Source organism: Somniosus microcephalus, unplaced genomic scaffold, assembly GCF_052327205.1.
Source record: "Somniosus microcephalus isolate GS21.2 unplaced genomic scaffold, FLI_Smic_1.0 unresolved_chr1, whole genome shotgun sequence".
NCBI lineage: Eukaryota > Metazoa > Chordata > Chondrichthyes > Squaliformes > Somniosidae > Somniosus > Somniosus microcephalus.
The window spans coordinates 99,628,906-99,655,343 of record NW_028225179.1 but is presented as its reverse complement, the minus strand read 5'-3'; positions in this window follow the sequence as shown (position 1 = coordinate 99,655,343).

The following is a 26,438-nucleotide window of genomic DNA, read 5'->3' as shown; positions in this document are numbered from 1 at the left end:
ACCCTGCGGTGGGGCTGCACTGATCTTTGGCTTTGATCCCCCGCAGCCTGTCGCTGCTGAACGGGGACCATGCCTTCCTGGGGCTGCTCTAAACCGTGGTTGGGAAAGATGGGGAGAATCTGGCCAAAATTTTCTGGGCTGGGGCGCTCGAGCCGACCTATGAGGGGCTGCTTTGTGTTGGGCTCCCGGGGCTGATGGACCGGGGGTTGGGACTGCCACCGTCACAGCCTGTGGTTCCTCCACAGCTGCCGGCTCCAGCTCCCCTCCCTCAGGCTCCGTCCCCCCGGGGTCGGGATCTGTGGCTTCCGACTCCACCTCACCTGTCCCTACAGGTAGTGAGACTCCGCCCCATTCCCTACCGCCCCCAAGCTTGAGTCGAGGGCGGGATCATCGTCCTCTGGCTTTTCCTCCTCCGTGATTGGGTCTAAAGCGAGGTTGAGCTGTTCGGGCTCTCTCCTGCCTAAATCCCATTCAAAAGATGAGACCTCCCACTCCAATGGGATGGCCTCTCCCTTCACGCAGGCTATTGTTCCAGCCTGTGTGGTCTGTGACTCTGTTACAGGCTGAGGATCTTTGTTCCCAGACCTGGTCCCCTTTAATGGCCATTGTGCACCCGGTTTAAACAGTTTACACTGGTTGATGTGAAACCATTTGGTACGTCGGGGCAACTTCACTGCATAAACCATGGGGCTGGCCTTGTCCACAATGCTGTAAGGCCCCATGTACAGTGGTTCAAAACTCCCTACCCTGGCGTAGTTTCGGACCATGACCTGGTCTCCGACTACCCACTCTTGTTGTTTCCGAGGTTCCAATGACAGTTTATTTCCCTGGTGCTATCTTCCCATGTTCCCAGCCGCCTGCCCATAAATCTGCCTCAGGCGCTCCAAAAGGGTTTGGGCGAATTTGTCCCGTTTCACCTCTCGGAGCTGGCCCTCAGTGACCACCGGGGCTAGTACATGGGTGGGTGTTCGCATGATCCTTCCAGTCATTAATTCGTGCGGGGAATACCCTGTACTTTTGGACTGGCTGGCTCGGACCCCCATGAGGACTAAAGGCAGGACCTCCGCCCATTTCTGGGGCGAGCCCATTGTCTCTTTCCTCAGCATTTCCTTCAGGGTCCGATTCATAAGCTCAACAATCCCGGATGACTGGGGATTGTATGCTACGTGACACTTCCCCTCAATGCCCAAGAGCATGAGGGCGTTCTGCATTACTTGATCGGTGAACTGACTCCCTTGGTCGGACTCTACAAAACGGGGGAGTCCCCACCGTGAGAACACATCCCGAATCAAGATTATAGCAGTACCCAGTGCCGTAGCTGTTCTGCACGGGAAAGCTTCTACCCATTTGGTGAACACATCTACCAGGACAAGGCAGTACTTATAGCCTCCCTGGGCGGCGGGCAGGGGCCCTATGTAGTCGACCTGAATCGACTGCCATGGTCCCTCTACCCTCCTGACCTTCCTTTTGTGGGGGTCTGGGTTGTTAGCAGCGCACACAAGACAGCTTGTGCAGAACTCGCGGACATCATCCCGAAGTCCCGGCCACCATCCCGCCTGCTCTACCCGTTGCCAGGTGACCTCAGGCCCGGGGTGTCCCGCTCCTGGACCCTCGTGGGCCAGTTGCAGGAACTCCCTCTGGTGCTGCTGCGGCACAACCCACTGCTCCTCTCGGAACAGCATACCTTCCTTGACTGTGAGGGCTGCCGCACTGTACGGACCCTCTACCTGCTTGCCTTCTGTGATGGCTTTTAGGACTGCTTTTAGGGCAGGATCCAGGGTTTGGATGGTCTTTAGGTCTGGGGGCGGTGTCACCCCTGTGTTCCCTGGAACTCCCTGCCTGTCTTGGATCACCGCCACGGGTCTGGGTCCAAGGGGTCCCAGAGAATGCCGTTGCGGGCACCCTCCCTGGCTAGCGCATCCGCCTGCTGGTTGCCCTGGCCGCGGGGTTCTGTGGTGGAGTGAGCCTTTACCTTATGGATGAACACCGCCCCTTTCTCCCCCACAGCTGCTAGGATCTTTTCCAGCAAGGGCTTAACTGTTAAAGGCCGCCCGTCCGCGGAGGTGTATCCGCATCGGGACCAGATGGCGAGGTACTCTGTACACGAATTGCAGATGAACATGCTGTCTGAGCAAATCGTGTATGGGGTTGGGAAAATCTCGGGGTGGGTAACCACGTACGCCACCGCTGATAGTTCAGCCTGCTGTGCGCTCATAGTGCTGGGGAGCTTAATTGCCAGGGCAATGTTTGCCGCAGGGTCATAAACTCCACACCCCGTGAGTCGTTTGCCATCAGATACAGTGCTAGAACCGTCTACGTAGATTTCGCGGCCTGTGAGATGTATCCCGGCCCGTAAACCTAAGTCGACTTCCCATACCCCTTCTATGGAACATCGATGGGCTGTCCCGGGATATGCCATATTGGCTGCGAGCCTTGGCGTGCAGAGGCCTTTAACTTTGAGATCCATCTGGGAAAGGAGGAGGGTCCAGCGTGCAATCCGAGCGCTGCTTACGGTCCCGTCCTTAATCCTTCCATCCAGAAGCATCTTTGTGGGGGTGTGATGGGTGAGGAGCGTGATGGGAGAGGTTCCTGTGAAGATCACTGATCTATTCACAGCCCAATGCGTGGCCAGGAGATGCCGTTCGCAATTGGAGAAACTGCTCTCTATATCCGTGAGCACCCGGGAGGAATAAACCACTGGTCTCAGCTTTCCGTGCCGCTCCTGGAGCAACACTGCGCTCAGGCTGTCCCCACCAGTGGCTCCCTCCAGGAAGAACTCCTCTCTCCCATCTATGGCCCCTAGGGCTGGCGCGGCCTGCAGATCTCTTTTCAACTTCTCGAATGCTGCCTGGCACCCCTCATCCCAAGACCACTCGACTCCCTTGTGTAAGAGTCGAAGTAGCGGGGCTGCTGTGGCAGCATAGTCCTCGATGAAATCTCTGCAGTACCCGGTCAACCCCAAAAAGGACCTTACACCCGTTACTGTGTTGGGAATCGATAGATCTTGTATTGATTCCCTTCTGGCCTCATCTATGGCTCTTTCTCCAGCGCGGATGGCCAGACCTAGGACTTTGACTTCCTGCTGGCAGATCTGGGCTTTCTTTGGGTTTACTTTGAAACCCTTCCTTTCTAACAGTTCCAACAATTCGGCTAATAGTGGGCCATGCTCCTCCCTTGCGTCCGTGAACAGGAGTAAGTCGTCCACATACTGTACTATCTGGTTGGGCTGGCTAAATTCTTTTAAACTCCCTGCCATGCATTGGTGGAAAATGCTGGGGCTGTTGTGAAAACCCTGTGGTAAGCAGTTCCAAGTGTACTGTTGCCCTTTGAAAGTAAAGGCAAACTTGTACTGATCCTCCCGCCGCAGCGGGATGGACCAGAAACCGTTCGAGATGTCCAGCACCATGAACGTGGTCGCCGATGCTGGAATGCTCCCTATTAGGTCTGCAACTGCTGCTACCGTGGGTGCGCAGGCTGGGATGTTACTATTGAGGACTCTGTAGTCCACCGTGGCTCTCCATGAATTGTCCGGCTTCTTTACCGGCCACAATGGGGAGTTCATGTGAGTGGCTATCGTTCTCAATACGCCCTGCTGCACCAATGAAGATATTGCTGTCTCCATGTCGGGTTCTGCCTCTTTGGGGAAATTATACTGCTTTTGGGGTCGGATCATGGGGTCTCCGTCTACGCTGACTTCAAACCCAGTGACTCTCCCACAGTCGTGCTTGTGGGTGGCAAACGCGGTCACGTTTTCCGACACACACGCCTGCAAGTCCGTTGGGACGTTCGCTACCATGAGCTCGAGATCGTAACCTCCTGACGGCTTCATGGTGCATAGGGCCCCCTTTTCTTCCTTCCCTGGGATAATGACTACCTTACCTAAACCGCTCTCGGCTCCCCAGAGACAGTGATTTCTCAGTTCCACGAGGATCCCGTGTTCCACCAAGAAATCAGCCCCGAGGATGCCTTTTCCACCCCCCTCCTTCCACTTAAATAGAATGCACGTCCATGTGGTGTGGAGTGCTCCCAACTGAATGGAGAGCGGGATGGAGTACGCGCCAGCCTGTTCTCTGCCTGTGAAACCCGCTACTGAGTATGGAGCCTGGGCGGACAGAGGTGAGGCGAAAGGTTTATCTGTGTGGATCACGGTACACGAAGCTCCCGTATCCAACAGGTAACTACCCTTTTGCCTTTCCACCTCCATCTCCACCACAGGTCTTCTCCAGGCGTCATAGCGGAGCGGACACAAGTAGACGGGCTGCGCAGGCGTCAGTCATTAAGGTGCTTCAGTTGGGGTCTTCTGAGCGATAGGGCTGTTGGCGACCGCTACCTTCCCCTGCCAGATCATTAGAGACCGCATAGCCTCCAAGACTGACTCGATCACAGCGGGATCCACAACCGCACCACCCCCTGTGGTTGGGGCGGGGGCTACCGTTGGGTTCTGGACTGGTGTTGGGGCAGCGGTCTGCACTTGTGCTTATGCTGGTGCTGGGTAAACGATCGGATCGTGGGCGACTTGGGCTTGGGCTCGGTCTTGGGCTGCGGTGAACGCTCTCTCTCTCTTATCCTTCCATGGATTCCTACAGTCCTTGCGCCAATGACCTGACATTTTATATATTCTACCCGGGTCTCGTGGCAGCGAATTATGGAGTGGCGTTCCTGATTCAGCACGTTAAGCGCTTCAATCAACTGCTGACCTCCCGCAACCTTCTCCTCTACGTCTTTAAGCAAACCATTGATCTGGGCTGTCTGTGCTGCAACGACCTGGTCCAAAAGCTGGACTTGCTTCTTGTAGCACATCAGCCAGACCGCCTTCTCTACAGATTTCTTATGCTCTTTACCCACTGTCCAATTGATGGCTGTGTCTAGCGGGCGCCTATCTCTCAACAGGTCAGATATCCATTGCTTTGTGAGCTTAACTTTTCCAAAAACATAATCGGCTATTCTTTCGTCCATCACATCTCCTTTATTCAGATCTTGATCTAACACACTACTTTCCTGCTGCCAAGGTCCTGCCGCAGTCGCCATTTCTGTAGGGGGTTTCTCTTGCTCGTTCTGGTCTCCTGCCAGGTTTCGTGCAATAATTAACCTTAAGTGGTTCGACCCACTTTGCCTACGGTTCAAGACCTTGGACTTAGATGCAGAGAACAGTAGAGCAGAGAAAGAACTCAATAGACCAGGTTGAATAGCACGAAATAGATGCTTTTATTGTTAAACAGTTTGAAGCATTACAAAATACATGTCATAGGCACAGATTAAAGTTACTACAATCATACACAAATTTATGAACTTAACTCTATGGAAATGGGGAACACACGGCACATCGTAAAAGGGGACACACATTACGATTACCCTTAACTCCCTCCCCTATACCTAAACTTCGTTTCAACCTGGGGAACTTGGGATCATGCTCACCACTCTCGAAATCGCGAAAAAGGGGGTTCGCAGCCTTTTGGCACCGCTTTCCGTTGTCACGTGGATTTGGAAGCTTCTGGCACAGTCGATATTCTCTCTCCCTCGAACCGGTGGGGTAGACACAGCCTCGATGAGCGCTCGTCAAGGTTGAGATCCACTATCTGGGTTCATGGAGCAGACTTAGATGCAGGCTGCTGAAGAAGTGCATGCACATGGAAGAGTCTTTCCGGCCTGGATCGCGGGTCCTCCAGAGGGTTTCTTCTCCATCGGCCTGGGTCGTCGATGATCTCCCGACCTCAGTACCCGGGCCACCCTTGTCGTCTTCTCGTCATGGCCGAGCCTTGTTTGGCTGAACACCGACCACGTTGTCTTTTCACCGTAATCGTCCGTCTTTAAAAAGACGAAACATTTTCATCGATTCCGTATCTGCTGAAGAGGCACCGATCCTGGCACCGTCCGTCCTTCGTTCGTTCCTTGTAGAAGAAGTTCTTGAAGAAAATGGAAGTCTGAAGTCGTCCAAGAAGAAGAAGCAGCCGCCGTCCAGTCAAGTGAAGTTTTTGATGGACTTTCAATCCAAAGTTATACTCTTTTGGGACAGTCTTATCTCCCGCCAAATCATAGTCCTTTCTTTGTATTAATTTTGGCGGGCAGAAATTTCTGCAGGGGCGCTTTGTCTTGTAACGGAGCCGGTGATAACTTAAACTGGCCTTCCTGGCCGATAATGTCTTTTAATGTCTTTTTCATTGTCAACGCGGCTCGGTTCGCATATTGATCGGTCAGGAGATTTTCCTTGATGGCTGCTAAACGGTTTTTCCTTTGTACAATAAATGGGTATAAGTATTTTTGCATTGTCCACCCATATCTTGATGGGCCCCATCCTGTACTTAGAATTCATTGAATATGTATGCTGTTTCTCTGAGTTTCAGTTCCCAGATACTGGCTTTCGCGGGCTTACTGTCTTCAATCCACAAGCCTGTCTGGCTTGCAGTAACAGAAATAAAATGGTTCAGAAACTGATCACGGGGCCTGGTGGCCATTTTGTATGCCCTTTTATCAAAGGTTTTTCTGTGCAAGCTTACTTTGGTCAATAAACAGTCTTATTTTATCCAGTTTTCTTGCGTGATTTTTGCTGAAAATTTCGAATCTTACACAGAGGAATTTCCCAGATTTTTTATCCCAAGTTGGCAATTGGGTTTTTTCTTACCTGGTTTTTTGCCTCTCCAGGGAGATCACATGGGTTCGGGTGGGATGGAGAGTGATAGTATCTTTGAGGTTAGGATCAGATCAGCCACGATCTTATTGAATGGTGCAGCAGGCTCGTGGGGCCGAGTGGCCTACTCCTGCTCCTATTTCTTATGTCCTTCTGTTCTTACATTCTTATGTTCTTATGTTAAATTTATTCCCCAGTGAAAAGCAAACCAGGGCACAGGTAGGTACTTGGGACTGTGATATTTAAGCTATTACAGGTACCTGGCTGGAGGAGGGGCAGGTATGGCAGTACAACATTCCTGGCTACAGGTTTTCAAACAGGATAGAGAGGGAGGTAAAGAAGGAGCGGGGGATCGCTGTATTGATTAAAGCAACTATTGCAGCTTATAGGAGGGATGTTATGTTGGTGGTATCATCAAACGAGGCCATAGGCGTCGAACTGAAAAACAAAAATGGTGCCATCACCCTGCTGGGAGTGTACTGCAGACTCCCAAACAGTGAGAGGGAGATAGAAGAACAAATATATAGACACATTTCTGAGAAGTGCAAAAGGTAAAGGCATTAATAGTAGGGGATTTCATCTACACCAATATTAACTGGGATAAAATTAGTGTGAAGGGTATAGAAGCTGCGCAATTCCTAAAACGCATCCAGGAGAATTTTTTAGCCAGTATGTAGCAAGCCCAACAAGGGAGGGCGCTGTTTTGGACTTAGTTTTAGGGAATGAAGCTTGGCAGGTAGAAGGCATAACAGAGCGGGAGTATTTTGATGCTAGTGACCATAATTCTGGTAGATTTAAGGTAGTTATGGAAAAGGACAAGAAAAGAACAGAAATAAAAATGCTAAATTGGGGAAAAGCTAATTTTGCTCTGCTCAGAGAGGATTTAGGCATACTGGACTGGAAACAGCTATGTGAAGGTAAATCAGAGTCAGAGCAGTGGGAGGCATGCAAAGAGCAGATCTGGAGAGTTCAGACCAAATATGTACCCTTAAAGAAAAAAGGTGGGACTAACAAATCAAGAGACCCCTGATTATCTGGAGATATACAGGGTAGGATAAAGAAATAAAGGGAGGCGTGTGACAGATACCGAGGGCTAAATACTCCAGAATCTTTAGAGGAGTTCAGTATGTGCACGGGTGCAATTAAAAAGGATATTAGGAAAGCAAAGAGAGAGCGTGAAAAATTCTTGGAAAGTAAAATCAAGGAAAACGCAAAGATGTTTTCAAATATATTATAAGTAAGAGGATAACTAGAGAAAGGATTGAGCCTATTAGTGGTCATGAGGGTAATCTGTGTGTTGAGGCGGGAGATGTCGGTAGTGTTATTAATGAATACTTTGCGCCTGTTTTCATAAAGGAGAGGGGCGAAGCAGACCTTGTTATCAGGGGGGTGGAGTGAGAAATGTTAGATGAAATAAACATAGTGAGAGAGGAAGTATTAAGGGACTTAGCAGCTTTAAAAGTGGATAAATCGCCAGGTTGGATGAAATGTATCCCAGGCTGTTAAGTGAAGCAAAAGAGGAAATAGCAGAAGCCCTGACCATCATTTTCCTATCCTCTCTGTCTTCAGGTGTGGTGCCGGAGGACTGGAGGACTGCTAATGTGTTGCCCTTTTTTAAGAAGGGAGATAAGGTTAGAGCATGTAATTAGAGCCCATTCAGCCTAACTTCGGTGGTGGGAAAATTATTGGGTAGAATTTTAAAGGACTGGATAAATCTTCATTTAAAAAGACACAGATTAATCAGGGATAGTCAGCATGGATTTGTTAAGGGAAGGTCGTGTCTGATAAACTTGATTGAATTCTTTTAGGAGGTAACAAGAAGGGTAGATGAGGGTAGTGCGTTTGATGTAGTGTATATGGACTTTAGCAATGCTTTTGCTAAGGTTCCACATGGCAGACTGGTCACAAAGTTAAAAGCCCATGGGATCCTGGGCAAAGTGTCAATTTGGATTCAAAATTTGCTCGGAGACAGGAAGCAAAGGGTATGGTTGATGGGTGTTTTTTTTGACTGGAAGGCTGTTTCCAGTGGGGTTCCGCAATGCTCAGTACTAGGTCCCTTGCTTTTTGTGTTATATATCAATGATCTTGACTTGAATATAGGGGGTATTATTAAGAAGTTTGCAGATGATACTAAAATCGGCTGTGTGGTTGATACTGAAGAAGGAAGCTCTAGACTGCAGGAAGATATCAATAAATAGGCCAGGTGGGCAGAACAGCGGCAAATGGAATTCAATCTGGAGAAGTGTGAGGTAATGCAGGGCAAGATTAGGTGCTTAAGAAGGCATACAGAATCCTTGACTTTATTAGCAATGGCATAGAATAAAAGAGAAGGTGGGTTCAACTGTATAAAACACTATTTAGGTCTCAGCTAGAGTACTGCCTGTAGGTCTGGTCGCTACATTACAGGAAAGATGTGATTGTACTAGAGAGGGTACAGAGGAGAATTAGAAGGATGTTGCTGGGAGTAGAGAGTCTTAGCTATGTGAAATGACTGTATAAGCTGGGTCTGTTTTCCTTGGAACAGAGGGTGCTGAGGCGAAACCTTCTTGAGGTGTATAAAATTATGAGTGGCATAGATAATGTCGATAGAGAGGACCTATTTCCCTTAGCAGATGTATCAATACCCAGGGGGCACAGATTTAAAGCAATTGGTGGAAGTTTTCGAAGGGATTTGAGGGGAATTTATTTTCTTCATCCAGATGGTTGTGGGTGTCTGGAGCTCACTGCCTCAAAGGGTGGTAGCTGCAGGAATCCTAACAACATTCAAAAGTGTTTGGATGTGCACTTGGGATGCTCTAATTGGTAGGGCTACGGACCAAGAGCTGCTATATAGGCCCAGAAATTAGGGTCTATACGGGTGAGTCCGAATGGGGTACTCACCCGTAGGCCCAACGGAAGTGCCAGTTTCATGCATGCACTGTGCATGCGCGGGAATCCCGAACTTTTGTTCTCTTAAAGGAGGGTGTTCAGAGGTCGAACGTGTACACTGGTGAACAGCACGTGTGCATGGAACTTAAGTATTTTTTGCAGGTTTCTCCAGGAGGGTAAGTCTCCAAGAGTCTGCACAAGGCCTGCTATTAACAAGGTAAGTCGTGAATTAATTAAAATGAAAACAATTTTTAAAAAGGTTTATTATTTTTAAATACTTTAAAGAAAGGTAAGTTTAATTTTAGCCCCGCTAGAAAATGTAATTAATTATTTCAAAAATTTAAATTATTATTTAAAATAGCTATTTTATGTAATTGATATTTATTTTAAAAATGTGATTGTTTAAAAATTCATTTGAAGTTTTAATGATGTTTTGTGGCTTATAGTATTTATAGTTTTGACAGCCTTTCCTGTCAATTTTATGAATGGGCATTTTCCTGCTACCATTGTTTCTCCATGGCCCACGTGATCCCAGGGGACGCATCGAACTAACTGCGCCCCTGGGATTTGCAAGCACTGCACAATGACAGTTGGAGCAGGCCCAGGATCGGAATCCCATATGGGCCCACAGCTCAACGGCCGGTGCGCTAGGTAAGTGCAGGTCAGAGGCTTTCACCCGCGGGAATACTCTGACCCGAATTTCTGGGCCATTATACCCTGTTGTCGATGGTATCAGGTCTAAATTAACAATTACCTGTAAATTTATTCTCCGGTGGAGAGGTTATCATTTCAAAATTAACAATTACATGTAACTGCATTCACCAGTGTAAAGGAGACAGTGTCACTTTAACAAGTAACTGCAACTTTATTTCCCGGTGCAGAGTCTATCATGTCTAAATTAACAGTTAACTGTATCTTTATATTCCCTGTGTTGAGGCTATCATGTCTAAATTAACTCTATCTTTGTCTCCCAGATTAGAGGGTATCATGTAAAATTAATATACAACTGTAACTTTATTCCCTGGTGTAGAGAATACTAGTTCAAAATTTATAACTGTATACCCCGGTGCATTGGATACCATGTCTAAATTAACATTTAACTGTAACTTTATTCCCCAGTGTAGAGGTTATCGTGGCAAAATTAAAATTACATGTAACGTTATTCTGTGGTGCAGAGGGTATCATGTCAAAATTAAAAATTAGTTGAAACTTTATTCCCCGGTGTATTGGTTATCACGTCTAAATTAAAAACTAGCTGTAACTTTATTCCACCGTTCAGATGGTATCATGTCTCAATTAAAAAGTAACTGTAACTTTATATGCCGGTGTATTGGTTACCATGTCTAAATGAACAATTCCCTGTGATATTATACCGCGGTTTAGTGGGTCTCATGTCTAAATTAACAGGTAACTGTAAATTTATTTCCCGGTGTAGTGGGGTCCATGTCTAGATTAACAATTAACTGTAACTTTATTCACCAGTGTAAAAGGTATCAGGACCAAACTAACAATTATTTCTAACTTTATTCCCTGTTTAAAAGTGTGTTATATCTTAATTTCCAATGAACTGTAACTTTGTATCCCGGTGTACAGATATCACGTCTAAATAAACAGTTGACTTTAACTTCATAACCCTGTGCAGAGGTTATCATATCAAATGAAAAATTAACTTTAACATTGTTCCCCGGTGTAGAGGTTAACATTTCAAATGAAAAATTAACTGTAACATTATTCCCCGGTTTAGAGGGTATCATTCCTAGATTAACAATTAACTGTAACTTTACATTCTGGTGTATTGGTTAACCTTTCTAAATGAACAGTTAACTGTAATATGTTCCCCAGTGTAGAGGTTATCCTGTCGAAATTTACAATTGCCTGCAAATTTATTCCCTGGTGTGGAAGGTATAATTTCGACATGAACAATTAATTGTATCTTTATTCCCTAGTGTATTGGTTATCATGTCTAAATTAACAATTAACTGCAAAGCTATTCTGCGGTGCAGATGGTATCTTGTCCAAATTAAAAATGAACTGTAACTTTTTTCCCGGTGTACAGAGCAACATTTCTAATTTAACAATAAACTGTGACTTTTTTTCCTGGTGTATTGGTTATCAGGTCAAATTAAAAATGAGCGGTAACTTTATTTCCCAGTGTACTGGCTACGCTAGACGTGCTCCTATCTAGTTATCCAACCAATTAAACACATATTCAAATAATTTCTCGTGAAGCCGGTTTGCTGTTTTGAAGCTTTACTTGAACAAATTTGTGAAACTGTAAACAAAGACAAAGTATGTTTTGTACATAAAACTGAGTACAATACATTAGATATTACATAAGATATAAATATATTTACAACAATAGAATAGACTAATTGTATAACTAACGAACATTTGGACTAACTTCTGTAAATACTACCTATTAACCTTTTATAAACAAAGTATTATCAAATACTACACTGCAAAGTTGCTATCATGTTAACAAACAAAGATACTCACAGATATTGCATCTGGCCTAACATATGAGACTAGATTACACTGGATTGCGAATCCCTCATGGAATTCTCCATTACACTGCCAGGTTCTTTCTGGGAAAACTACTTCCGGGGTCAAACAGGAAGAGAGGTCAACGACCTCTGCTTTATAAAAACACTGCTAACACAATAACCACCACCAGAGGGCGCTATCTGCATGTGAAATGTCCATAACTCCAGAACACTCCCCATCTGGTGTCGGTAACGACTCCACATAGTCCGAACTCTACTTGTCACTGGAGTACTCTGGCGACAAAAGAAGAACCACCTAAGAGACGGGCCGAGAGAAGACCTTTGTTGTTCCTTCTTTGATGACTCTCAAGTCCACGTTTCTCACTCTCCCGCCCTGGCTGGGATGGGACTTCACGATGATAGTCATAGTCTACTCATTCCCTTGTACCTGATTGTCCTTCATCAAGACAACATCTGCTTCTTTGAGATCTGGACTCTTGTCCTGCCACTTGCGTCGGCTATGTAGTGTGTTGAGGTACTCCCGTCGCCACCTGCCCCAAAACGTGTCTGCCAGACTCTGGACCCGATTCCATTCTTCCATGAAGAGTTCTCTTTATGGGATTGGTTGCATTCGTTCCTAGTTGAGATGGCAAAATGCGTCCCCCAACTCTGAGAAGTCCGTCGGTGTCGACGATAGGATGCAGCTTCCATAGACTGCTGTGAGAGGGTAGGTTGTGTTCTGCTGCTATGCACTTCAACTCTTCTGAGTAACACTCGTGTTGGACACTCTTTATCACAAGGATTTTGGCTCTCTTGAGCTCCTCTTCAGAGGCACTCTTATGACAGATGTGCCACCCAATGCAGCTACTCCCTTGTGTAGGCTGGGAGAAGGTATGATCTATGTGGGTTAGGCATGCTACCGTCTTTATGAGAGTGTTCCATTTGGAGAAACGCTCGAAGCGTTTGGTGCTCATCAGGTCCTTAGAGATTTGAGTAACGTTCGCTGGGACTTGTGGGTGTATCTCGGAGTCAGAAACAGGGTTGAGGAGGTCGAATAACTAATTGATTTCGGAAAAGTGTGGGGGCGGATCCTGAAGAAAAGACGGTTCTGACTGCCAAGTCGTGCTGCTGAGTAGGGACACTGTTACAGATCTAGACCCATGGTCAGCTGGGTTCAGGTCTGTAGGGACGTACCTCCACTGGGCAGGGGATGTGGACTTTCGAATACGTTGGACCCTGTTGTTCACGTATACGTAGAACCATCTATTTTGTTATGGATGTAACCTAGCACCACTTTGCTGTCTATATAATATGTGATGTTGTCTAACTTCAGGTCAATCTCCTCTTCTATGAAATCTGCAATCTCAACTGCTAATATTGCTGCGCACAGTTCCAATCTGGGTATGGTGCGGTCTGGCTGGGGTGCCAACTTGTCCTTACTAAAGACGAAACCTATTTTGCTTTGTCCATCTTGAGTGGTGACCTTCAGATAAGCCACACATGCAATGGCCTTAGTGGATGCATCTGCAAAGACACAAAGCTCTTTGTATTGGTGATTTAAGGGAGAGAAGGAATATAGGAGCGAGGTATTCTGATCTCCTATAAGTCTTGGAGTGAGTCTCTCCATCTGTCCCATACTCCTTCCTTCTCCTCAGGTCGAGGCGAATCCCACTCTCCAGCGCATGTGGAGCGTTCCCTGAGGAGCAGCCTGTCTTGTATGGTGACAGGGGCTAAGAAGCCGAGAGGGTCGTATAGGCTGTTGACTGTAGAGAGCACTCCTCTATGTGTGAAGTGTTTCTTGCCATCTAAGACTTGGAACGTGAATGTGTCTGTTGCTATGTTCCAAGACACTCCTAGGCTAAGCTGTAGGGGGAGGTCATCAGTGAAGAGGTCAAGATCTTTGACGTGGTTAGCACAATCTTCAGGGGGGAATGCCTCCAACACTGCTGGTCTTTTAGAGGCTATCTTGTGCAGCCTGGGGTTGGATAGAGCAAGTAGTTCCTGAGCTCGTCCGAGGGTACTGATGGCCTTTGCTTCGGTCGGGAATGACTTTAGTGCATCGTCGACATAGAACTCTCGTTCAATGAACCCTCTCACATCACTGCCAAAGTCGTCGTCTTCTTCCTTGGCAGCCCTCCTCAGACCGTATATGGCAACAGCAGGGGACGGGCTATTCCTGAAGACATGGACATGCATTCTGTAGTCCACAATGTTTCCATTGGGGTCGTTGTCCCAATATCACAGGAAGCGGAGGAAGTCTCTGTGGTCTTCTCTCACCACAAAGCAATGAAACATGTGTTGGATATCGGCAGTGATGGTGACGGGCTCTTTCCTGAATCTCATGAGTACCCCCAAGAGGCTGTTGTTGAGATCGGGCCCTGTGAGGAGTACATCGTTGAGAGAGACTCCCTGATATGGTGCACTGGAGTACAACACCGTGCGGATCTGTTACACCTTTTTGGGGTGATAGACTCCAAAGGAAAGGCGATACCAACACACTTGGCTTCCTGGAGTGGAGGAGCTATCTCTGTTTGATCGTTGACAAGCATTTTCTTGTCAAATTCTAGGAAGTGTGCTTTTATCTTTGGCTTCTTCTCTAGTGTGCGACGGAGAGAGTAACACGATTATAGGCATACTCCCTGTTGCTCGGCAGCCGTGGTCTGGGGTTCTGGAAGGGTAAGGAAGCAACCCAGCTGTTAGAGCTGTCAAGAGAGACCACATTGTCCATAATCTGGAGGAATCTCATGTTGTCGATCGATGGAGCAAGTTTGTGGTCATTGGCGGTGCGACAGAAGACTGACTGACCCGGGTTCTCTCCAGTGAGCATCATCTGTGTGCTGTCTGTGGAGATCAGCGCTGGGGGGTTCTGAGGCTGAGCCGTATGTCTGAGCATCTGTCACTCAGATCTGACTGCTACTTGGGGTAAGGTAGCTTGGACGACCTTTCTCCAAGATGGAAGTCTTGAGTGTGCTCACCTGAGATGGCTTGTGAGTGCCCTTGAGGCACACGTCTCCAACAATGACTCAGCCGAGGTCTATCCTTTGGGCGAAAGGGGCGTCATGTGGACCGTTGATCTGTTTCCTTATCTTATGTACCCTCAGGATGTCCCTTCCCAACAACAGAAGTATGCTGGCATATGGATCAAGAGGTGGGATCTCATCTGCAATGCGTCTCAGATGACGGTGATGACGAGCTGCATTCGGAGTGGGAATCTCAGAACAGTTGTCGGGGACTTGATTACATTCGGTGTGTGTAGGAAGGGGGAAGCAAATCTTCCCGTCGGCTGACTCAACAACAAACCGCAGGCCCTACTGCCGGCTATCTCAAAAGTCCAGCACACGTCTTCAGTGTGTAAGGCGACGGACTTCCTTTGACCTTGAAGATGTTGAAGAACTCGGATCTTGCTAGAGAACGATTGCTTTGTGCATCTAGTATGGCATACATCTTTTCAGATTCCTGGTGATGCCGTACAGGGTACACATTAACGAGGCATATCTTTGAGCATGCTCTTGCGCTCACTCCTTCTCCACACACCTCGGAGCACTTGGATGTAATCTCTGGACCGGCAGCTCCCTCTCTTCCCCCGCTGTGCTATGAGGCGGGAGGAGGCGCCTCTAATTTCCAAGGAGCTGGGCCTGGGTGGAGTGCTGAAATGTGCCAATCACTTTCACATTCTGTGCATTTTGCATCTAACTTGCAGTTCTTGGCGAGATGGTTCGTGGAAGAGCAGCACTTGAAACATATAGAGTTCTCTTTGAGATATTGTTTCCGATTTTCCATGGACATCTCCCTGAAGCCTCTGCACTTCTTTAATGGATGGGGCTTGTTGCGGATAGGGCATTGTATGCTCATATGCTCAGCTTTCTTCTGCACCTTTGTGTTCTCAGTTGAAGACACTTGCAATTTGTGGACAGACATTGGTGTCTTTCCATGTCTGTCAAACTTGTCTCTCCTGGCAAGTGCTGGGTGGGTGGAGAAGAGATTGAAACTGGGGTCGTTCCTGGCTTTGGCTTCTTTACGGATGAATTTGGCAAAGGCAGAGAATGGTGGGAAGGCCACTTTGTTCTTTAGCTTGAACTTTGATTCAAATGTTATCCACTTCTCCTGCAGGTTAAATGGAAGCTTCTCAATGATGGGACTTACCCCTCTGGAAGTGTCTAAGTACGATAGGCCGGGTAGGTAGCTGTCCTGATTTGTGGCTTCGAGTTCCGACATCAGATCTCCAAGGTCGCGGAGATTCTGGGGTTCCTTATTCGTCAACTTCGGAAAGTTCTCCAGCCTGTCAAAGAGAGCCCTTTCAATGGCTTCAGGCGAGCCATAGCTTTCTTCCAGCCTCGCCCAAGCCATCTTCAACCCCGCTGGCGGTTGTCCCACATTAACCGCTTTTATCCTGCATGCCTGTCTGGCAGAATCTGGGCCGAGCCATTTGATAAGGAGGCCGACAGGTCTAAGCCCGATATGGCATCATGGAAGCAAGACTTCCAAGCCCGATAATTCTCCGGCCTGTCTTCAAACTTGGTTAACCCTGTAGTCAACAGCTGGCTGTGTGCCAGGTATTTGGCAAGGTCGTAGGTGCTGGGGCCTGTGCCAGGGTTGCATTGAGTAGGGGATCTGTTGGGGGTCTCAAGGAAACGAGAGGGAGTTTCTGCTGACTTTCTCTATTCAGTGTTCTATTCCTCTGCACCGTGTCTTCCGTTCTGCTGGGGAGACTCTGCGGCTTGAGGCACGCTGTCTACCTTGACCTTGGTTGCCAACTTGGGGCATGTTGTATGAAGTGCTTGCATCTGTAGGGATGTGCGGGTCTCCATCCCTCTCTCTCGTAAACTGTATGTCGGCATGGTTGCTCACGTAATCTCAAGTGCGCTGTTGTCGACTCTGCCGTGGAATGGGAATTAAGGGTTTGTAAGCTGTTTCGGGATCTGCTCACTCCAAAATTGCCTTGAATACTTGTGTCTCAGCTAATGCAGCATCTATCTCCTTTTGTTGCTGCAGTGCATCTAATGTGGCTTGGAGACGGGCCTGTTCAGCCTGGTATGCAAACTGGTGACGTGCCTGGTCAGCTTGCAGTTCAGCTTGGAGACGGGACTTTTTTTTACTTTTCATTCTATTTCTCTGTCCACATGCGCAGCTATTGCTTGAGCTGCTATTAGCTTAGCCCGTGCTTTGGCGATGGCCATGCTTACTCTAGAACCACCTGATTACCTTGAAACAGCTTGCGACCTGTACTAACCGGAGCTTATAGACCGATTGTCACATTCTACAGTTTCACCTGCCTGTTTAAGGTCTTCTACCCACTGCAATGCATTTTCGTTATTATCTTCTGACATGTTGATGTGAGGTAGGTGTGGTCTACAATGTGAAAGCCTACTCTGAGTTCCTGCTGCTCCACTCTTCACAGCTAGCCGTATTGCTATATTTTCACTGTACTGGCCGTGCTAGTCGTGCTCCTATCTAGTTATCCAGCAAGTTAAAAACTTATTCAAATAATTCCTCGTGAAGCCGGTTTGCTGTTTTGAAGCTTTACTTGAACATATTTTTGAAACTGTAAACAAAGACAAAGTATGTTTTGTACATAAAACTGAGTACTATACATTAGATATTACATAAGATATAAACATACTTACAACAATAGAATAGGCTAATTGTATAACTAACTAACATTTGGACTAACTTCTGTAAATTCTAACTATTAACCTTTAATAAACAAAGTATTGTCAAATACTACATTGACAAAGTTGCTATCATGTTAACAAACAAATATACTCACAGATATTGCGTCTGGCCTAAAATCTGAGATCAGATTACACCGGATTGCGAATCCCTCATGGAATTCTCCATTACTCTGCCAGGTTCTGCCTGGCAAAACTACTTCCGGGGTCAAACAGGAAGAAAGATCAACTGACTACTGCTGTATACAAACACTGCTAACACAATAACTACCACCAGACGGTGATATCTGCATGTAAAAATTCCATAAGTCCAGAACACCCAGTGCAATGCAAGTCATGTCTAAATTAACAATTAGCAGTAACTTTAGATCCCGGTTTAGTGTGAATCATTTCTAAATTCACAATTAACTGTAACTTAATAATCCGGTTTGGAGGATACCATGTATAAATTAAAAATGAACTGTAACTTGATTGATTAGTTTGGCGGGTGTCATTACTAAATTAAGAATTAACAGTAACTTTGTTTCCCGGTATCGAGGATATCATACCGAATTTAACAATTAACTGTAATTTATTCCCTGGTGTAGAGGATACCAGGTCAAAATTAACAACTAACTGCAACAATATTCCCTTAGTTTAGAGGGAGCACTTTCACCACACGGACTGCAGCGGTTCAACACGATGGCTTACTACCACCTTATCAAGGTCAACGACCGATGGGGAATAAATGCTGGGCTTGCCAGCGACGCCCAGATCCCATAAGCGACTATTTAAAAAAAAAATGAACTGTAAATTTATAGTCCGATTTTGGGGATAATATGTAAAATGAACAATTAACTGTAAATTTTTTCCCCGATTTAGAGGCCATCATGTCTAAATTAACAACTAACTGTAACTTTATTCCCTGGTGCAGAGGGTATCATGTCGAAATTAACAATTATCTGTAAATGTATTCCCCGGTGCAGTGGGTATAATTTTTAAATTAACAATTAAGTGGAGCTTTATACCATGGTGTAATGGTAACAATATCTAAATTAACATTTAACTGTAACTTTATTACCCAATACAGAGGATAACATATCAAAATTAACAATTAACTCTAACTTTATTCCATGTTGTTTAGGATTTCATGTCAAATTAGCAATTATCTATAACTTGATTGACTAGTGTAGCGGATTTCCTTTCTAAATTACCAATTCGCTCTAACTTTATCCCATGGTTTAGAGACCATCAGGTCTCAATTAACAATTAACTGTAACATTACACCCTGGTGTATTGGTTAGCCTTTCTAAATGAACAGTGCACTGTAATATATGCCCCAGTGTAAAGGTTATCATGTCAAAATTTAAAATTGCCTCTCAATTTATTCCCTGTTGTGGAAGGTATAATTTCGAAATAAACAATTAATTGTATCTTTATTCCCTTGTGTATTGGTTATCATGTCTAAATTAACAGTTAACTGCAACGTTATTCCACGGTGCAGATGCTATCATGTCCAAATTAAAAAGGAACTGTAACTCTTTTCCCGGTATAGAGAGCAACATTTCTAATTTAACAATAAACTGTGACCTTTTCTCCTGGTGTATTGGTTATCATGTCAAATTAACAATGAACGGTAACTTTATTTCCCGGTGTACTGGCCGCGCTAGACATGCTCCTACCTAGTTATCCAGCAAGCTAAACACTTATTGAAATAATTCCTCGTGAAGTCGGTTTGCTGTTTTGAAGCATTACTTGAACAAATTTATGAAACTGTAAACAAAGACAAAGTATGTTTTGTACATAAAACTGAGTACTATAGATTAGCTATTACATAAGATATAAACATATTTACAACAATAGAATAGACTAATTGTACAACTAACTAACATTTGGACTAACTTCTGTAAATACTATCTATTAACCTTTTATATACAAAGTATTGTCAAATACTACACTGACAACGTTGCTATCATGTTAACAAACAAAGATACTCAGAGATATTGCGTCTGGCCTAACATATGAGATCAGATTACACTGGATTGCGAATCCCTCATGGAATTCTCCATTACTCTGCCAGGTACATTCTGGGAAATCTACTTCTGTGGTCAAACAGGAAAAAAGCTCAACTGACCTCTGCTGTGTACAAACACTGCTAACACAACAACCACCACCAGAGGGTGATATCTGCATGTAAAAAGTCCATAAGTCCAGAACACCCGGTGTAGTGCAATTCATGTCTAAATTAACAATTAGCAGTAACTTTAGATCCCGGTTTCGTGTGTATCATGTCTAAATTCACAATTAACTGTAACTTTATAATCCGGTTTGGAAGATACCATGTCTAAATTAATAATGTACTGTGACCTGATTGATTAGTTTAGCAGGTGTCATTTCTCAATTAAGAATTAACAGGACCTTTGTTTCCCGGTATCGAGGATATCATGCCTAATTTAAAAATTAACTGTAACTTTATTCCCTGGTGTAGAGGATACCTGGTCAAAATTAACAACTAACTGCAACAATATTCCCTGGTGTAGAGGGAGCACTTTCACCACACGGAGTGCAATGGTTCAACACGATGGCTTACCACCACCTTAGCAAGGTCAACGATGGATGGGGAATAAATGCTGGCCTTGCCAGCGACGCCCAGATCCCATAAGCGACTCTTTTTTTCAAAAAACGTTTTGTAAATTTAGAGTCAGATTTTGGAGATAATATGTAAAATGAAAAATTAACTGTAAATTTGTTCCGTGATTTAGAGGCTATCATGTCAAAATTAACAATGTATGTAAATTTATTCCCCAGCGTAGAGGGTATCATTTTTAAATTAACAATTAACTGGAGCTTTATACCATGGAGTAATGGTTACAATATCTAAATTTACAATTAACTCTAACTTTATTCCATGTTGTTTAGGATTTCATGTCAAATTAGCAATTATCTATAACATGGATTGACTAGTGTACCGGCTTTCCTTTCTAATTAGCAATTCGTTCTAACTTTATCCCATGGTTTAGAGACCATCATGTCTCAAATAACAATTAACTCTAACTTTAATCCCCGGTTTAGAGGATATGGTGTCTAAGTGAACAATTACCTGTAACTTTGTTCACAGGTGAAGAGGATTTCACGTCTAAAGTAAAAATTAACTGTAACTTTATACCTGGCGTATTGGTGACCCTGTCTAAATTAATGTTTAACTGTAACTTTATTCCCCTGTGTAAAGGGTATCATATCTAAATTAACAATTATTTGTTACTCTATACCCCGGTTTAGTGTGTATCATGTCTAAATTAACAATCAACTGCAACTTTATTCACTGGTGTAAAGCGTGTCCTGTCTAAATTAACAATTACCTGTAACTTTATAGCCTGATGTAGAGAATATCACATCTAATTAAAAATATGTTTAATATTTTCCACGGTGTAGATGGAGTGAATTCTAAATGATCATTTAACTCTACCTTTGTTGCCTGGTGTAAAGCGTGTCATATCAAAATTTATAATTATCTGTAAAAGTATATCCCTGTGTAGAGAATATCTCGTCTAAATTAACAATTAACTATAACTTCATATTCCAGTGTAGAAGGTATCATATCAAAATAACAATGAATTTTATCATTATTCCCCGGTGTAAAGGGTATCATGTGTAGATTATCAATTTACTGTAAGTTTATACCCCGGTGTATTGGTTACCATGTCAAAATTAAGTTAGCTGTAACTTTATTCCCCGGTGTAGAGGGTATCATGTCGAAATTAAAAATGAATTGTAAATTTATTCCATGGTGTATAGGTTATCATGTCTAAATTAACAATTAGCTGTAACTTTATACACTGGTGTATCATTTACCAGGTCTAATTTAAAAATGAACTATGATTTTTTACCCAGTATAGTGGGTATCATGTCTAAGTTAGCAATTAACTGTAACTTTATTCCCCGGTGTAGAGGTGTCCATGTCAACATTAACAATTAACTGTAACTTTATTCCACGGTGTAGAGGAGACCATGTCTAAATTAACAATTAAATCTAACTTTATTCACTTGGTGTAAAGCGTGTCACGACTAAATTAACAATTAACTGTAACTTTACACCTCGGTGTATAGAATATCATGTCTATATTATAAATTTACCGTGAATTTATGCCCCGGAGTAGAGGGTGTCTTGTCAAAATGAACAATTAACTGTAACTCTGTTCACTGGTGTAAAGCCTGTCGTCGAAATTGATAATTAAATGTAACTTTCCTCCCCGGTGAGGAGATACCACATCTAAGTTAAACGCTTTCTGTAACTTTATTATCCGGTGTACAGATTATCATGTCTAACTTAACTATAAATGTAACTTTATTCCCCTGTGTGGAGGGGACCATGGCTAAAATAACGATTAAATCTAACTTTATTCACTTGTGTAAAGCGTCTTAAACATAAATTAAAAATTTACTCTGACTTTTTACCCCAGTGTAGAGGGAATCATGTCAAATTAAAAATGAACTGTACCTTTTTCCCTGGTGTAGAGGGTAAAATTTCAAAATAAAAATTAACTGTATCTTTAATCCACGGTGTAGAGTGTATATTTTCTAATTTAACAAATAACTGTGACGTTTTTCCCAGGTGTATTGGTTATCATGTCAAATTAACAATTAACTGGAAAATTATTCCCTGGTGTAGTGCAAGTCATGTCTAAATTAACAGTTACCTGTGACTTTATTCCCCAATATAAAGCTTGTTATGTCTAAATTAACAATTAACAGTAACTTTATATCCCGCTTTTGTGTGTATCATGTCTAAATTCACAAGTAATTCTAACTTTATAATCCGCTGTAGAGGATACCATGTCTAAATTATCAGTTAACTCTAACTTGATTGATATGTGTAGCGGGTATCATTTCAAAATTAACAATTAATAGTAACTCAATTTCTCAGTATCGCAGATATCTTGTCTAATTTAACAATTAACTGTAACTTTATGCTCGGTGTAGAGAATACCAGGTCAAAGTTAAGAATTAACTGTAACAATATTCCCTGGTGAAGAGGGAGCACCTTCACCACACGGATTGCAGTGCTTCAAGAAGGCGGCTTATCACCACCTTCTCAAGGTGAACTTGGGATGGCCAATAAATGCTGGCCTTGCCAGCGACGTGATGATCTCATTAGCGAATCATTTTTTTAAAATTACTTCTAAATTATAGTCCAGTGTAGGGGATAATATGTCAAATGAACAATTATCTGTAACTATGTTCTCCGGATTAGAGACTATCATTTCTACTTTAACAACCAAATCCAGCTTTATTCCCTGGTTACAGAATATCACGTCTAAATGAAAAATAACTGTAGCTTTATAGTACGGTGTACAGGGTATCAGGTCAAATTAACAATTAAGTTTAACATTATTCCCCGTTGTAGCTGCTAAAATTTCAAAAAACCAATTAACTGTAACATTATTGCCCGGTCTAGTGTAAATTAACAATATCTGTAAAATAATAACTAAATGTAACTTTATTCACTGGTGTAAAGCGTCTTAAATCTAAATTAAAAATTCACTGTGATTTTATACCCCAGTGTGGAGGATATCATGTCAAATTACAAATTAGCTGTAACTTTGCTACCCGGTGTAGAGGGTAAAATTTCAACATAAAAGTATACTTTAACTTTCTTCCACGGTGTAGAGGCTATCATTTCTAATTTAACAATTAACTGTGACTTATTCCCCTGTTGTATTTGTTATCATGTCAAATTAACAATTAACTTTTACTGTATTCCCCGGTGTAGTGCAAGTCATGTCTAAATTAACAATTAACTGTGACTTTATGGACCGGTCCAAAGCATGTCATTCCTAAATGAACAATTAACAATAACTTTATATCGTGACTTAATGTGTTTCATCTCTAAATTAACAATTAACTGTAAATGTATAATCCGGTGTAGGTTATAATTACATTAACAATTACATGTAACTGTTTGTGTGCTGCCTTTCTTTAGGAATTTATGTTAGTTTTCCAGGTAATTCAGGGGTTTGAGTAATTTGGGTCGATTTCCATTGTGTGCCACCACCTAGTGGATATTTGGTACCTAGCAACTGCGGTAAAGCACAGTAAAGTGCAGTAAAGCACAGTAGAGTGCAGTAAAGTAAACTAATGTATATCACAGAACTGCAGCCGCACATGGTCTGGGAAGTTATATCCTTGTCACACTCCAGCCTTGGACACTATTTGTCTGTAAGTACTTGAGAATGTTATAGATGATTAGTGCACACTCTATTATGCAGAAAATGTTTAGTTTATTACCTTTCTCTGTAAGCAAACTTACACAGCTTGCCGTGAAGTGCTCACTCTCTGTTTAGCTGGTTAACTTGTAGCTGTATTTTGATGCACTATGTACAGGGCTAATTTAAAGAGGATGACTTTACGTTTGCTAAATGTACATTCACAGTAAGCTGTGTTTCCACATGTTTTGCTAAGTTACATGCCAAATGTACTGTGTTGCTCGTGCTTACCTAAATTTGTGTATGCATATCAGTTATGTGCTTGTATACTAATGTGTGCTTATATTTCTGTATTATATTTCAGTTTCACAATAAGAATCTTTCAGTAAAATTTACAAGAAAAGTCAAGCCTTGTGATGATTATGGGAAGATATGAAGTTGTTAGCTACCTGTCAAGCTCTGCATAGCAATGCGCTGAAAGGGCAGAATAGTGAAAAGGCAACAGCACAGCGGGCTCAAGCACAAGAAGATACCACTCAGCTACCATGTGTCTACGCTCTGGAAGACAATATATCAGAGAGGACGTCGACCAGCCAACCGAGAAGCATGAGCCTCTTCGAGCAAATGATGCCAAGTCACAGTCCTCTAAAGCATCCTCTAGATCATCTCGGCGATCCAGCAGACCGTCGTCATCGACAGCTTCTGCAGCCGCCAAAGCACATGCCAAGGCAACAGCTGTCCAGGCTCTATTGCCCTTCGCTGAAGAAGAAGCTAGTGTGATGAAGCAGAGAGCTGACCTCGACGCCAGTCTCCACATTCTCCAAAGCCAGAGAGCTGCCGCTGCCGCTGAAGCTGAAGCTGCAGATTATGAAGAAGGTGATGAGAACGAAGGTGGGGAGCACAGCCATGAAGCATATGTTCTAGAACAGCCCCTCAGTCCAGTGCAACGTACAAGTGAGTATGTCCAACAACACTCCAAATTGTTCTTCAAGGAAACATCCAGGTATCTCGACGCAGAACCACCTACTCACCACAGTAACACACAGCCTGTTTTCGGAGACACTGAGCTTAAAAGAGAAGAAACAAGTAACACTTCCCTGCAGAGACCTCCACAGCACTCGGCCAATCCAGCCAAGTAGTCCTCACCCGAGCCACAAGGAGCACAAGACCTCGCTAGGTACCTCATCCACCGAGAATTCTTCAGTTCAGGTCTTCTAGAATTTGATGACTGTCCTGAAAATTATTGGTCATGGAAAGCGTCCTTCCTGAGTACCACCAAGGACTGGAATCTCTCAGCCAGAGAAGAATTAGATTTGATGACAAAGTGGCTCGGAGCTGAGTCGTCAGAACAGGCGAAGAGAACTCGCTCAGCGTACGTCCACAATCCCACAGCAGGCCTCAACCTGGTTTGGCAACGTCTCGAAGACTGTTATGGGACACCAGAAGTCATTGAACACGCACTGCTTAAGAAGATTGACGGCTTTCTGAAGCTAACCAACAAAGATAATGTCGAGCTTTGAGAACTGTTTGACATTCTCCTCGAACTGGAGTGTGCTAAGGGAGAAGGTTACCTGACAGGCCTCTCGTATTTGGATAGCTCGTGGGGTAAACCCAATAGTGGAAAAGCTCCATTACAACCTTCAAGAGAAATTGATAGCTAAGGGATCCAAGTACAAGGAGGAGTACGGAGTGGCATCTCCACCCTTCTCTCTCTTGTCCAGGTTCGGCCAACAACAGGCAGAGGTGAGGAATGATCCAAGTTTCACTTTCTCCACCTCCAGCTGTTAAGCTCCTTCGAGAACAGGGAAACCCACAAAGTACAGCAAAAAAGCCTCTGTGAGCGTGCACAAAACAAATATTCCAGCCGAACCCTCAGTCAACCAATCCAGTTCTGCTGGGAATAAAGTGGATGACCCAGATCGTCAGTGTCCAATACAAAAGAAGCCCCACCCACTCAAAAAGTGTCGGAGATTTAGAGGCAAGCCTATTGATGAGCGCAAATCATACCTGAAAGTGAATCGCATCTGCTTCAGGTGTTGTGGGTCGACTATGCACATGGTAAAAGACTGCAAGGCGACAATCAAGTGCTTCGAGTGCAACAGTGACAAACAAATCGCAGCCCTGCATCCAGGTCCTCTTCCTTCGATCACCGAGAATGCTGCAGTTGACAAAGAGGATAGCGGGGAGCAAAGCAAAAGCGCATCTTCTTCAGTCACCTCCAAGTGTACAGAGGTTTGTGGAAATGCAAGCAGCCCATGCTCATGCTCCAAAATCTGCTTGGTTAAAGCATATCCTGCAGGGAGAAAGGAGAAGGCAATCAAGATGTACGCAGTGCTTGATAAGCAAAGTAACAAGTCTCTAGTGTAGACAGAATTCTTCAATCTCTTTGAAGTCAAGGCCAGCGCAGCTCCGTGCATGCTAAAAACCTGTTCAGGGACAACAGAGGCTACGCATAGGAGAGTTGGCAAATTCATGATCGAGTCCATGGATGGGAAACTACAGCTTCCCCTCCAGACATTAATTCAGTGTCACATGGTGCCAGATGATAGGACGGAAATTCCTTTCCCACAGGTCGCACGCCATCAGCCCCACCTGCAGCCAGTTGCCAACA